Genomic DNA, 13,166 nt, shown 5'->3' on the forward strand with positions numbered 1-13,166 from the left:
CACAGTAGTAGGGTGATTCAGGGTGACTGGGGGTGGGGGGGTAGGGGTTGGGTCCCTGCCTGATTTGTTGGCACCAAACACTCTTGCACTTGGTACTTGGCCCTTCCAGGGGCAGGGTCCTCTCCAGGAGGGCAATGCAGCATCTGTCGGGGGTTTGTTAACAGCAACCTGTTGTCCCCTTATGTCCACCAGTGTGGCCCACTAGCCAGGGGGGCCGGCAGAAAACACTGTAGCAGTCAGGAGGCTTCTGGTGCTATGGGCTTCTGCCTCTTGGCACAGGCCCCGCTGGCTGCCTAGAGGTGGCCCCTTCCCAAGTTCCAAGGCTCTTGTGGGGTTCGGGGATGCCTGCCCGCACAATTACACACATGCTCATAGATTCAGCCCCGGGGCCTGTCACCGTCCAGGTCAGCAGAGACAAGTTCCCAGAACTCACGGATGAAACCAGGACTGCTCACCGCACTGGGAGCCCCGGGGACTTGAAGAGCCATCTGTTGTCTTTTCCCTGTTTTCTAGATTTTCTAGAATATGGTTTGTAAGGGTAATATAAGCAGCTCCCTGGCAAGGATTCCCTGAGACCATGGCACAGGCCATCCTGGAGGGAGCCCCCCCCCCCCCCCCCATCACCGCCGCCATTGCAGATTTCCACAAGGATGGAAATTCTTCTGGAAAGAAACGCTCACTCTCCATATGTCCTCAATGAAGACTTCACATGACTGGTTGTGAAGCTTTGAAGGGCTGTCAGGCTCTGTGTGATGAGAAAGTCCTTCAAACCTTACCTTCTAGACCTTGTGAAGCAGGGGTAGGCGAAGGAGTTTTCACAGCCCCCAGTGTTGGGGGGAAAGAGGAGGAGGGGCAGGGCATGAGAGAGGGGAGAAGGATGAGGGGCAGAGAAAAAAGGAGGGGGAAGGAGAGGAGAGAAAGAAGGGGACAGAGAAGGTGAGGGGAAGAGAGAAAGGAGAGGGGAGGAGAGGAAATATGAGAGGGGAAGGGAGAAGGGAGGAGACAGAGGAAAGAGAGGTAGAGAGGGGGAGGATGGGGAGGAGAGGAGACTGGAGGAGAGAGGAAGAGGGGAAGAAGGGAGGGAAAGTAGCTGCTGGGGACGGCTGGGCAGGAGCTCCTCGGGCCAGGGAACTGACTAGGTCTCAAATTGGGGGAGAGCCCAGGAAGGAACAGACCAAAAAGTGAAACCATCAGCCTCCAGCCTGGGGAAGTGGGTTTGAGCCCAGAGAGCTTTCTGGCCCTGTACTTCCTAACTGGGACCTGATGGAGGCCAGACCACCTGCTCCTCTCTGCAAAGGGACCACAGCACCTGCTTCGCTGGTGAGCAGAGGGAAGTACCGGGGCTCCCTTCTGAGGCAGGGATCAGGCTTTCTGGGCTAGAGGAGAGAAGCCTGGGACTGCTGTCTCCTTGCAGCAGAAGTTAAATGAAAAGTGGTCTCTTTATCAAAATATTAAAAATAGAGTTACTGTATGATCCAGCAACCCCACTTCTGGTGTGTATATGCCCAAAAGAATTGAAAACAGGGACTCAAATAGCTATTCGCACAACAATGCTCATGGTGGCGTTATTCATAATAACCAGGAGGTGGAAGAAATCCAAGTGTCCATCCGCAGATGAATGGACACACGTAGAGTGGAATATTCTTCAGCCATAAAAAAGGATGAAATCCTGACACGTGCTTCAACAAGCATGAACCTTGAGGATATTATGCTTGGTGAAATAAGTCCGTCTAGGAGATACCTAGAGGAGCCAACTTCATAAAGAAGGTAAAATGTGGGGGCGCCTGGGTGGCTCAGTGGGTTAAGCCGCTGCCTTCGGCTCAGGTCATGATCTCAGAGTCCTGGGATCGAGGCCCGCATCGGGCTCTCTGCTCAGCAGGGAGCCTGCTTCCCTCTCTCTCTCTCTCTCTCTGCCTGCCTCTCTGCCTGCTTGTGATCTCTCTGTCAAATAAATAAATAAAATCTTTAAAAAAAAAAAAAAAGAAGGTAAAATGTGGCTGCCGGGAACTACAGGGAGGGAAAATAAGGAGTTGTTGTTTAACGAGATTGAGTTTCAGTTTTGCAAGATGAAAAAGTTCTGGGGATTGGTTGTATCACAGTGTGAATGTACTTAACATCACTAAGTCCGTAGTTAAAAATGGCTGGTGGGGGTGGGGGTGGGGGAGGGGGGAGGTTCACTGTCAGACTCTTGATTTTTGGCTCAGGTCCTAATCTCTGGGTCCTGAGACTGAGCCCCACGTGGGGCTCCATGCTCAGTGCAGAGGCAGCTTGTCCCTCTCCCTCAGCTCCTCTCCTGCTCTCTCTCAAGTAAACAAATAAATAAAATCTTCAGGAAGAAAAATGGTTGAGATGGGCAGTATGTGGCTGGCTCAGTTGGAAGAGCATATGTCGCTTGATCTTGGGGCTGTGAGTTCAAGCCCTATGTTGGGTGTAGAGATTACTTTAAAAAATTTTTTTTAGGGATGCCTGGGTGGCCCAGTAGGTTAAGCATCTGACTCTTGATTTCGGCTCAGGTCATGATCTCAGGGTCATGAGATGGAGCCTGGCATCGGGCTCCACAGTGGAGCCTGCTTAAAATTCCCCCTACTCCTTCTCCCTCTGTCCCTTCCCACCACACACACATGCTCTAAATGAATATAGATAGATAGATAGATAAATAAAATTTCTTAGATGGTTAAGATGGCGAATTTTATGTTATGTGTATTTTATCACAATCTTAAAAAAAATCATCTGTTTCTAAACCTAAATCCAATAGATAGCATCGTTTATTCTTATAAGTCTTTTTTTTTTAAAAACAAGTCTTTTTTTTAAAGATTGTATTTATTTATTTGAAAGACAGAGATCCTAAGTAGGCAGAGAGGCAGGCAGAGAGAGAGTAAGAGAAGCAGGCTTCCTGCTGAGCTCAATCCCAAGAGCCTGGGATCATGACCTGAGCCAAAGGCAGAGGCTTTAACCCACTGAGCCACCCAGGCACTCCTAGCATCATTTATTCTTCAACAGTGATCTGGCTGGTATTGAGGTACAGGTTGTAAGCACTGTTCCCCCCAAATGTGGAAGCATGGCTCCATGGTCTTGTAGTAACGTGTTTGCTGTTGGGAATTCCAAGGTCATTCTTATCCTAGATCCCTTGAGTATGAAGGCTGGGAGTCTTCTCTCAGTCCCTGAGGCTCATTTCACACATTCAGCCATCTGCGGGTCTTCCATTCTTGCTTCTGGGCACCTATGGATATTTTTTTTTTTTTAAGATTTTATTTATTTATTTGGCAGAGAGAGATCACAAGTAGACAGAGAGGCAGGCAGAGAGAGAGAGGGAAGCAGGCTTCTTGCTGAGCAGAGAGCCCGATGCGGGACTCGATCCCAGGACCCTAAGATCATGACCTGAGCCGAAGGCAGCGGCTTAACCCACTGAGCCACCCAGGAGCCCTGGATATTTTTAATCTGGTAACTCACACCCCTCAGTTCTAGAAACTTCCTTGCTTTTCTGTTTGTTTTCTGGTTTTTTGTTTTTTTTTTTTTCTTTCAGGAGCTCCTTTAAATATATGTTGTATCTTCTGGGCCACTTCTTTATCTCCTGCCCTCTTGTTCTATATTCTAGGAAATTTTTAGGAAATTTCAGACTTCATCTTCTAACCATTCTTCTACTTCTAATAGTTTCTGCTTTTATATTTTTAATTTACAAGAACTTCTTTAAAATTGTATTTTTGAGGGGCACCTGGGTGGCTCAGTGGGTTAAGCCGCTGCCTTCGGCTCAGGTCATGATCTCAGGGTCCTGGGATCGAGTCCCGCATCGGGCTCTCTGCTCAGCAGGGAGCCTGCTTCCCTCTCTCTCTCTCTCTCTCTGCCTGCCTCTCTGCCTACTTGTGATCTCTCTCTGTCAAATAAATAAATAAATAAATAAATCTTTTAAAAAAAAATTGTATTTTTGAGGGGTGCCTGGCTGACTTGGTTAGTGGAGGGTGTAAGTCTGGAACTCAGGGTTGTGAGTTTAAGCCCCACATTGGGTGTATAGAGATTACATAAAAATAAAATCTAAAAAAAGAAAAATTGCATTTTTTATTCATTCTGGTCTTCATGAGTATTACATATCATGTGAGAAAGAGGGAGTTGCCAAGGATTGTCTTCTGCTTTGACCCACCCCTCCAAAGAAAAAGGCTTAGAAGTAACTAAGAGATAACATTTGTAACATAATTATCATAGACCAAGTTATCAATGAAGATAGCCAGTTACCATCACAGGCTTATTTTTGTTTTCTTTTTTTGTTTTAATTTTTTTTAAGGTTTTATTTATTGGACACAAAGAGAGAGAGAGAGAGATCCTAAGTAGGCAGAGCAGCAGGCAGAGGGAGAGGGGGAAGCAGGCTCCCTGCTGAGCAGAGAGCCTGGTGTGGGGCCCGATTCCAGGACCCTGAGATCATGACCTGAGCCAAAGGCAGCCACTTAACTGACTGAGCCACCCAGGCGCCCTTATTTTTGTTTTCAATTAGCAATCATCGCGCCTCTAATAAACCTCATTGCCCATGATCCTGCCACTGTGCAAAGCTTCAGGCTTATTTTTGGATTTAAAGTTACATCCACAGAGTGTTGTACAATGTGAAATGGTCATCTTTCAAGATTCTCTTGTGCAGCGGCACCTGGGTGGCTCAGTCAGGTAAGCAGCCAACACTTTTTTTTTTTTAAGATTTTATTTATTTATTTCAGAGAGAGAGAGTGCGGATGCATGAGTGGGGGGAGGGGCAGAGAGGCAGACGGCCTACTGAGCAGGAAGTCCCCTGCGGGGCCACTACCCTAGCCAAAGGCAGATGCCCAACTGACTGAGCCACTCGGATGCCCCAGGCAGCTGACTCTTGATTTCAGCTCGGGTCATGATCTCCAAGGCCTGGGATCAAGTTCCTACCCACCCCCAGTTGGGTGCTGTGCCTCCTTTTTGCCTCTCCCCACTGCTTGTGCTCTTTTCTCTCTCTTCATAAATAAATAAGTAAATTTAAAAAAAAAAAAGACTCTCTTGTGCAAGGACAGATTTATATTAATAAAACTAACACGTTTTTAATGAACAAAATCAAATTCCTGTATTGGACAGGAAAACAAGATGAATACTTTTTTTTTTTAAGATGGATACTTTTATGAAAGTTCTTGTTTTGACCCCTATCATGTCTGATCCTTAAGCTCATTTTTATGATGGAGTATAATAAATATTTCTGTTTCTACAGCTTCAGGACACAAAGGACAGGTACCTTCTCATCTTTCTGAGGCTTGTTTTCACAGTTTTTGTTCATTAGGAAGATTTTCGTTCTTACAGCCAGACATTGGAATTTCATTGACCTAAGGAGGCCAAGTCTTAGAACTAGAAAAAAAAACACAATTATTTAATAATTCCATTATTCAACAATACTGGAATACAGAGCATTTGATGCTTTTCTACAATAATATAGTTTGAGGTAACTTCCTAGAAGTATCTTCCTAGAAGGTAGTTTCTGTTTCTTGTTCTTCTCATCCTGTAAGTGTGTGTATATGGGTAGGGAGTGATTTTGGAGAAGAAAAGGGAAATAAGATGTCTCTACTTCACATGCTTGAAAAGGCAAACCTGGAGCATTTTACTAGATTGTATTGTACTTCTTCCCATCACAGGACCTTTGCATATGACATTCCATCTGCCTAGGATACACATGACCTTCTTGCCTGAGTAACTGTGTAAGGTAACGGTGTAAGGAAAATCTTCCCAGGACATTTCCTCCAACTCAACTAATTCCCTGTGACACCAGATGGGTCTTACCATTCAACTCAATTCTAACACTATCTACCCAGAGAGAGCTTCAGGGTAAGGGTTCAGTCCCATGGAACTGACCCCCTCCTTCACTTCATATGTCAGTTGCAAACCCAGGTCATCACTTGTGCTTCTGACCAACTGGCCATGGATTGGAAAATGACCCTCTCCTTAGGTTTGATTAATCTGTTAGAGTGGCTCACAGAACTCAGGGAAACACTTGCTTACACTTATCAGTTTATTAAAGGATGTAATAACGGATCCAGATGAGCACTCAGTTGAAGAGATATAAAGGACAAGGTGTGGGAAGGTCCCAAGTGCAGGAACTTCTATCCCTAAAGAGTTGGGGTATAACACTTTCCTGGTGTGGATGTGTTCACACCTTCCTGTACTATTGGGATTTTATGGAGGCTTCCCATAGGCCTGATCGGGTAGTAAGTCTGTTTCCAGCCCCTCTCCTTTCCTTGGAAAAGTGGGGGGCCACAGAGGCTGAAAATTCTAAGCTTCTAGTCATGGTTTGGCCCCTCTGGTGACCAGCCCCCTCCAGGAGTCATCCAGGAGCCCACCCAGATTCCCCTCCATAGAACAAAGATGCTCCTAGTGCTCTTCTCACTAAGGAATTTTTTAAAGTAATCTCTAGGCCCAGCCTGGGGCTTGAACACACAACCCTGAGATCAAGAGTCTCATGATCCACTGACTGAGCCAGCCAGGTGCCTCCACTTAGGAATTTATAAGGGCTTAGGAGCCCTCTGTCAGGAACAGGATATAGAGACCAAGATACAGATTTCCTAGTAACCTTTCCATCCTGGGTCTCAGCCTAAGCATCACATCCTCAAGAAGGCTTCCTGACCCTCCCACAGACATGGTATGGTCCCTTAGATCACCCAGTACAGTACCAGGAACCCCTTCTCCACAGCCCTCCTCATGGTTACAATGTGACCTTTACTTGTGATTTCTTTTCTTAGCATCTCTTCCCTGGCAGGCTGTGCTGGGAAGGAAAAAATTCTCATCTACCATTCAAGATTTTCTGGATAGTCTAAGAATTAAATTGACAGGAGACAGATCAACAGAAAATCAAATGTAATCTTGTTATCTATGGCAACGCCATAAGAATATGAGACCCAGTCAGGCAGTTAAGGTCTATGGGCCATCAGGAGCTAAAAAGAAGGGTTTAGTAGTCTGGAACTTCAAAGAGAAGGAAGACAATTCACAGGAAGGTGAGAAAGAGTAAATGTTTGGTAAACAAAGGTTTGGGGTGGGGGTGCCTACAGAAACAATGGGGCCTAGAGAGGAATTTTCACAAGCAGACTTTCCTAGGCTCCTCCCTGTCTACCACACCAGGTTTATATTATATTGTAGTTATCTTTGGTGATAGCTCCCTTCCTGGAACAGGTCTTCCATCAAAATCCTTTTAAAGAGTTGGGGGAGAGGCAAGAAGAAAAACTTCTTGAGTTTTCTGTTTCATAAAAATAATTAGCCTAGGGGAACCTGGGTGGCTTAGTGGGTTAAGCTTCTGCCTTTGGCTCAGGTCATGATCTCAGGGTCCTAGTATCAAGCCCTGCACCGGGCTCTCTGCTCAGCGGGGAGCTTGCTTCCCCCTCTCTCTCTGCCTGCTTGTGATCTCTCTCTCTCTCTCTCTGTCAAAAAAATAAATAAATCTAAAAAAAAAAAAAAAAAAAATCAGCCTAAACTAATCCTCTTGCCACAGAGACACATTCTGTTCTGGCAGATTTTCTCCATGAGAGCTGGGCATGTCTCTTCTTTGCCTATTTCCTAGCATTCCTTGAACAGATAATGGGAGGATTCTGGGATGGGATCAGCCCTCATTCCCCCAGCCCCCATGCCTTCCTCCAGATCCTGGGAGGATGACACTTTCTGGGGCAGAAGAAAGGGTTCCAGGGAGTCTGGAGCCCTGGGTTCTTGGCTTGTCACACAACAGCCTCTTCCTTGTGACCTTGAGCCAAGGAATTGCCTGAGTCTAAAGCGTGTGGCCTCACCACCATGATTCTCTTGGCCTGGCTTCCAGAGAGGGGCAAAACTTGCATTCATTGCAGAAAGTTCAGGAAAGCTGCGGTACCAAACCTGGCTCTGAGTGATACTCGGGCAACAACAGCTGCTGCTCACTCTTAGCCTCAGTTTCCCCAGCTGTAAGGAAAGGGGACTGAAGTAGGTCAGAGACCCCTCTCCCTCTCATTAGGACTTCTCCGTCTTCCTCAGCCCCAGGAACCTGTCGCACAGCACAGAGACGGCCCCCAGTACTCTGCCTTGTGGTCCTCTTCCCCCTCCACTGGGTCTGCCCCATCCATCCCCTGCCAGGCAATGCACAAACTTGAATTTGCATATACATGAGGCCTTGAGAAGGCCCAGGAAGGGGAACTTGGCTCACCAAGCCCAGGCACTGTGCCAGCGGCTTTCTGTGCATTGTTTCATGAAGCCTGCAAATAGCCCGAGGGGTAAATGATCTTCTTTCCATTTTACAGATGGGAAAACTGCCACCTAGAAAGATAAAGCGGTATGTGCCAAGTCCTGCAGTCAGGAAGGGACTGAGCCAGGATCCCAGGTTCGAACCACCCCTCTGTGCGGCTCGGAGAAGGGAAAGGTCCCTTCCTCATCCTCTCTTGTGCGTCTCCACAGGAACCTGTGCCCTGCCTCCTTATCTCCTTGATGAAGTTCTTGAACCTAGGTGAGGTTCAGTGGGGTGAGGTTCGGAGCCAACGGCTAAGAAAGAATTCTTAAGACGTCTTTGGTGCAAAGAGGTTTATTAGAGCACGGGGACAGGACCCGTGGGCAGGCGGAGATGCTGCGCCGGGCATGTGAGGAGTGGCTGGTTATATACACAGGAGTTGGGTAGGTGAAGACAAAGGGGTGTTCAGAAGGGCTATTGGGGTAAAGAAGACTGTCAGGATATTGAAGGCCTGGTTACTATCAAGCCAAGGCCGCTTTCTCTCTAATGAGGCACTAACATAAAGACAATTGGGAGTCTCCTGGTGGAATGTCACATTCCTGCTATCAAGCATCCTTGTTAGTGAGTTTTAGGTTTAAAAGAAATTTAACTTTATTTACTTTTCCTTCTACCTCAGCCTCCTTCAGTTTTTATGGAGGGGAGGGTGACATTAGGGCTTGAGGAACTGAGTTATGTGCCTCTGGAAATTGAGCTATTGATAAGGTAACTTCCTTGTTGTAAATCTCAAGGACATTTGTAAACCAAGGGAGACTCTGTCTTGCAGATTGTGATTTCTGCAAGTTAACTATTTGTTTCTCATTTATGGCAGTCAGGGGTGTCTGAGGAATGTGACACATATTACCGGAGGGGAGTGGGTGGAGAGGGGGTGCAAGGCGCCAGCTTTTGCTTTGTTTTCAGCAAGCCTCCTGCTCCCTCATCAACCTTACTTCCTCAAGGGTTTGGGAGTCTTGCGGAAATGTGACTTCAGATTGGTGATGTCTCTCTCCTCCCAGCACCAGTGGGAGGTCCATTGGACTCAGGGCTGATGCCTTCTGGGGTCACAAGCGAAAGGACACAGCATCACGACTCAGCCTGTTTCTTCTAGCTGGGAAGAACCTGCTTTCCCCGTGGGGCAGGATCCAAGGATCCAGGGAAGAAAGGGGGTTGGAAGAGCTCCATAACCATCTCTATTTCTGGCCCCCTGTGAGTTTGCTGGGAAATCGTGGTGAACGGGGCTTCCAGTCTCTGTCCTCTGGGCTCCCAGGTGGGGGAAAACCCAGCCGGTGTGAGTTACACAAGCAGACCCTTCCGCACCCTGGGACCAGAGAAGGCTGCCCAGAGGAAGTGATGGGAGGTGGAGACTGAGTGAGAGATCAAGGGGGAGGGCAGCAGGAAGGATACACACTGAGGAACTGAAAAGAAGTTTTTTGGTAGGAACAGGCCCTGCAAAGCTCCAGAAAGGAGTTTGGCCTTTAACCCAAAGGTTTGGGGAATGAGTCTCTGATTCACTGAATGAGGTGAATTGCACTTTAGCAAGATTCTGGTGGAGGTGAGCAAGAGGGCGTGGAAAGCAGGGACAGCTCTGAGGAGGCTGTTGCTGGGCTCAGAGAGTGGGGGTAAGGACCCACCAGGCCTGGCAGGCGAGGGGACAGGAGGCAGACCAGAAAGGCATTTAGGAGGCAGCATGGTGGCTGGAGATGGAGCCCATGGGCTCTGGGTTAGAGCACCCGCCCTTTCCCACATGGGTAGGGCTGCCTCCGGCTCAGGTGGGGGTTGTGGGGGAGCTGGGGGCTGGGGGCTGGGGCCATTGGGACGAGGAGGGACCGTGCCAGCCTGTGCCAGGCTCGCCCCCAGCCCTGCTGCCTGTGGACTGCCGATGGTGGCTGGACTTCCTCTGGTGACTGCCCACTTCAGCCCCGATAATGTGCTTTCCCAGAACAACAGGGCCCGAGTCCCAGGGCCAGAGCACTCTCTCCACCTCCAGGTGGGGCTCTGGTTCCAGAGTGGCCACTGCTGCCTCTGTCTGGGCTGGTGCATCGCAGAAACTCCCACCCCTACTATCCCCCTCCAGTCCCCCCCACTCCACCCCCACTTTCGAAAGAAGCAGAAAGAAGCTTGAAGCAGTGAATTACTCATTAGCAGAGACAGGAGCCCTCTGTCCCAGCAAGTGACCCCAAGCCCCAGACAGAAAGGAGGAGAGAAGTAGGCCTCCCTCCACCCTTCCCAGAAGCCCTTCCCGCTATGGCTTCTCTGGTAGAAGTCTTTGGAATCCCCCTCTGTGCCTTCATTGTCATCTGCCAAGCCTGGTCTCCAGTCCAACCTTGAACTCCAGACGTGTGTTCTCCTCCGTGGTGAATGGGACCTCCGTACCCCCAGATGCCCAAACCAGACACCCAGGATTCACCCTGGGCTTTCTCCCTTCTCCCCAGACCCTGCCCCTTCTCTCCAGCTGCCAGTGACCTAGCTAAGGGCATTTCACCCTCCAGCAGGCATGCCCTTGGCCTTCCCAAGCTCACTTGCTCCCAGCACAGTCCGCTGCCCCATGACCTGGCCTCTCACATCCCGGCCCCTGACAGCTCTCAGCCTTGTCTGTTAGCTTGATTTTTCCAGAATCTCCTCTTCAGCCACCTTGAAGTGCTCATTATCCTCCAACTTGAAGTAACCCCTTGTCTCCCCAGGCTTCTCACCCGTGCCAGAATATTCTCAAAAAGCCCACTCTCGTGCCTGGATCACGTCTGTTTACTCATCCAGTCCCAGCCCCTCTGGGCCCTTCCAGGGAAGCTTTCTCGATGGCCAGACTGGTTAGCAGCTCCGTGGGCTTGCTCCTGGCCCAGCTCCCATTCCCTCACTCAACAAGTCTTACCCCAAGTGCCCAGGGAGGGCTGGGTTCTCGCCATTTTGAATAGGTCCAGGAACAAAACGGACAAACAATCCCTGCCCCGTGGTGGAGTTCACATTCAGTTGGGGAGTGGGGGGAGACAGACCACAAACAGCACAGAGAAAGTCACTAAGGTGACCTAGTGTGGGACAAGGTGGGGAGAGGCAGGGGGAAACGGAGAAGGGGAGGGGGTAGGAGAGAGGGAGGTGGGCCGGCATTTGGGTGAAGACTTTGTCAGTGCCCTCCAGCCACAGAAGGCTGGGAACACAGGACAGTTAGCAAGTTGGATTTATGACTCGGGAGCAAGGGACTGCAAGTTCCACAGAGATTACAGGTGACTCGGTGAGGGAGGGTTAGGAAGGCATTGCTGTAGGATTTGAGCTTGGGGTAGGGGATTTGGGGGCACTGATGGAAGCAGGGCTTGACTCTAGATTGGATGCTTTCAGGAAACCAGGCCAATTCCACTCCTGGGGATCCTAATAAACTCTATCTAGAAGGACGGGAAACCCGGCCAAGGCCACAGCTGTCTTTGGTAAGAAGCAACACCCTCTCCTAGGAGCCGGCATAGGAGAGTGCATTCCTTTCCAGGGTTTGCTATAACAAATCACACACGCTGGATGGCTTATGGTGGCACTAATGTGGCCGTTCCCAGGCCTGGAGACCGGAGGCTGGAAGGGCATATCAAGGTATTGGCAGGGTTGGTTTCTTCTGGAGCCTCTGGGGGAGAACCTGTCCCATGCCTCGCTCCTGGCTTCTGGGGGCTGCTGGCAATCCCTGGTATTCCTTGCCTTGTAGACATGTCATACCAATCTCTGTACCATCCTTGTGTGCCTCCCCCTCTGTGTGTCTCTCCTCCCTTCTGTTCCTTAGAAGGACATTTGTCATTGGATTCAATGCCCATTCTAATCCAGGTGATCTCATTTCAAGATCCCTACCTTATCCTTTAATTACATGGCAAAGACTCTTTTTCCGAGGAAGGTCACATTCTGAGGTTCTGGGTGGACACACCTTTTGGGACCACAAGTCAACCCATCATAAAGATGGTGGTCCTTTTTGTGGTCTGGGCTATGTTCATGTTTTGTCTGTGTTCAGACCTGGTTACAGAGTGGTCCTGTTTGTGTTCATCATCGACAGAGCAGGGCTTTTTCTGATGTGGATGTGCTGTGAAACTGTTCGATAAGAGGACACCAAGGCCCAGCGGTGAGTGCCAGGCCAGCTCCTAGAGGACAAGGCCTGCTTTCATCTTTCACGACTTGAAGGCAGTGAGGGAGTGGGCCATGCTGACATCTGGGGAAGAGTCCTAGCCACAGGGGTAGGGTTGGGGGACCAGCCAGCCCCCCACCCCAGGGTGGCCGCATCAGTGTCAGCAAGGCGGGGAGAGGTAGGAAAACTGAGAGGTATTGGGGGCGGGTGCGGAGTAGGGCCAGACTTGCAGTGGAAAGATTGGGTCTTCCTCTGGAGGTAAGGGGCAGCTTCTGGAGTATTCTAGGAGGAGCAGTGATTGTGACGTGACTGACCAGGGTATATAAGCAGGTGAGGTTCTGATGGAGTGTTGGGGCTGAAGCCTGCCAGGAGTGGATGCAGGAAGAAGTGGAAGAGAGGAAGCTGATGCAGCAAGAGAAGATCATTCTTTCCAGGAGTTGGACAGCAAAGCCCAGCAGAGAAATGGAAGGAAGCTGAGGTAGCTGGTGGGGAAAGGGAGTCAAGAGAAGGTCTAGAGTGGTCTGAGCTTGAGTGCTCAGTAATGGGCCCAGGAGAGGGCGGGCTTGACCGTCAGTAGGAGGGCATAGCTGCAGGGAGGGCAGACAGGCTCTGGTGCCCGGATGGGCGGGCTGGGAGACCTGGGCAGCAGAGGCTCTCTCCTGAGAGCTCCTTGCACGGCTGCTCTGCTCATCTGCTTGTAGGTATGAGTAACCTTGTCCCCTGGCTAAGGTGCAATAGTGTGTGTGGTTCGGTCCCCCTGGCCTAGGGGTAGAGAGAGCCCAGCTGGAAGAAGACACCAGAGATGGGAGACAGGAGTAAAGAGGCCTCGTGTTACCTCCATTTTGACCCCAAACTTTCTAAGTTCCTTCCAGCTTACCTTTT

At 49.5% G+C, this 13,166-nt stretch overlaps 1 long non-coding RNA gene across 1 annotated transcript; it reads left to right on the forward strand.

Moving 5' to 3' along the window:
* The first annotated feature begins 1,118 nt into the window (after positions 1 to 1,118).
* Positions 1,119 to 13,166, forward strand: LOC125096743 (uncharacterized). The gene is made up of 3 exons (XR_007126373.1): positions 1,119 to 1,320; positions 11,638 to 11,767; positions 13,147 to 13,166. It is a non-coding gene; the product is annotated as an uncharacterized LOC125096743 (long non-coding RNA).

The sequence above is a fragment of the Lutra lutra genome, chromosome 4 (genome assembly GCF_902655055.1).
Source record: "Lutra lutra chromosome 4, mLutLut1.2, whole genome shotgun sequence".
Taxonomy (NCBI): domain Eukaryota; kingdom Metazoa; phylum Chordata; class Mammalia; order Carnivora; family Mustelidae; genus Lutra; species Lutra lutra.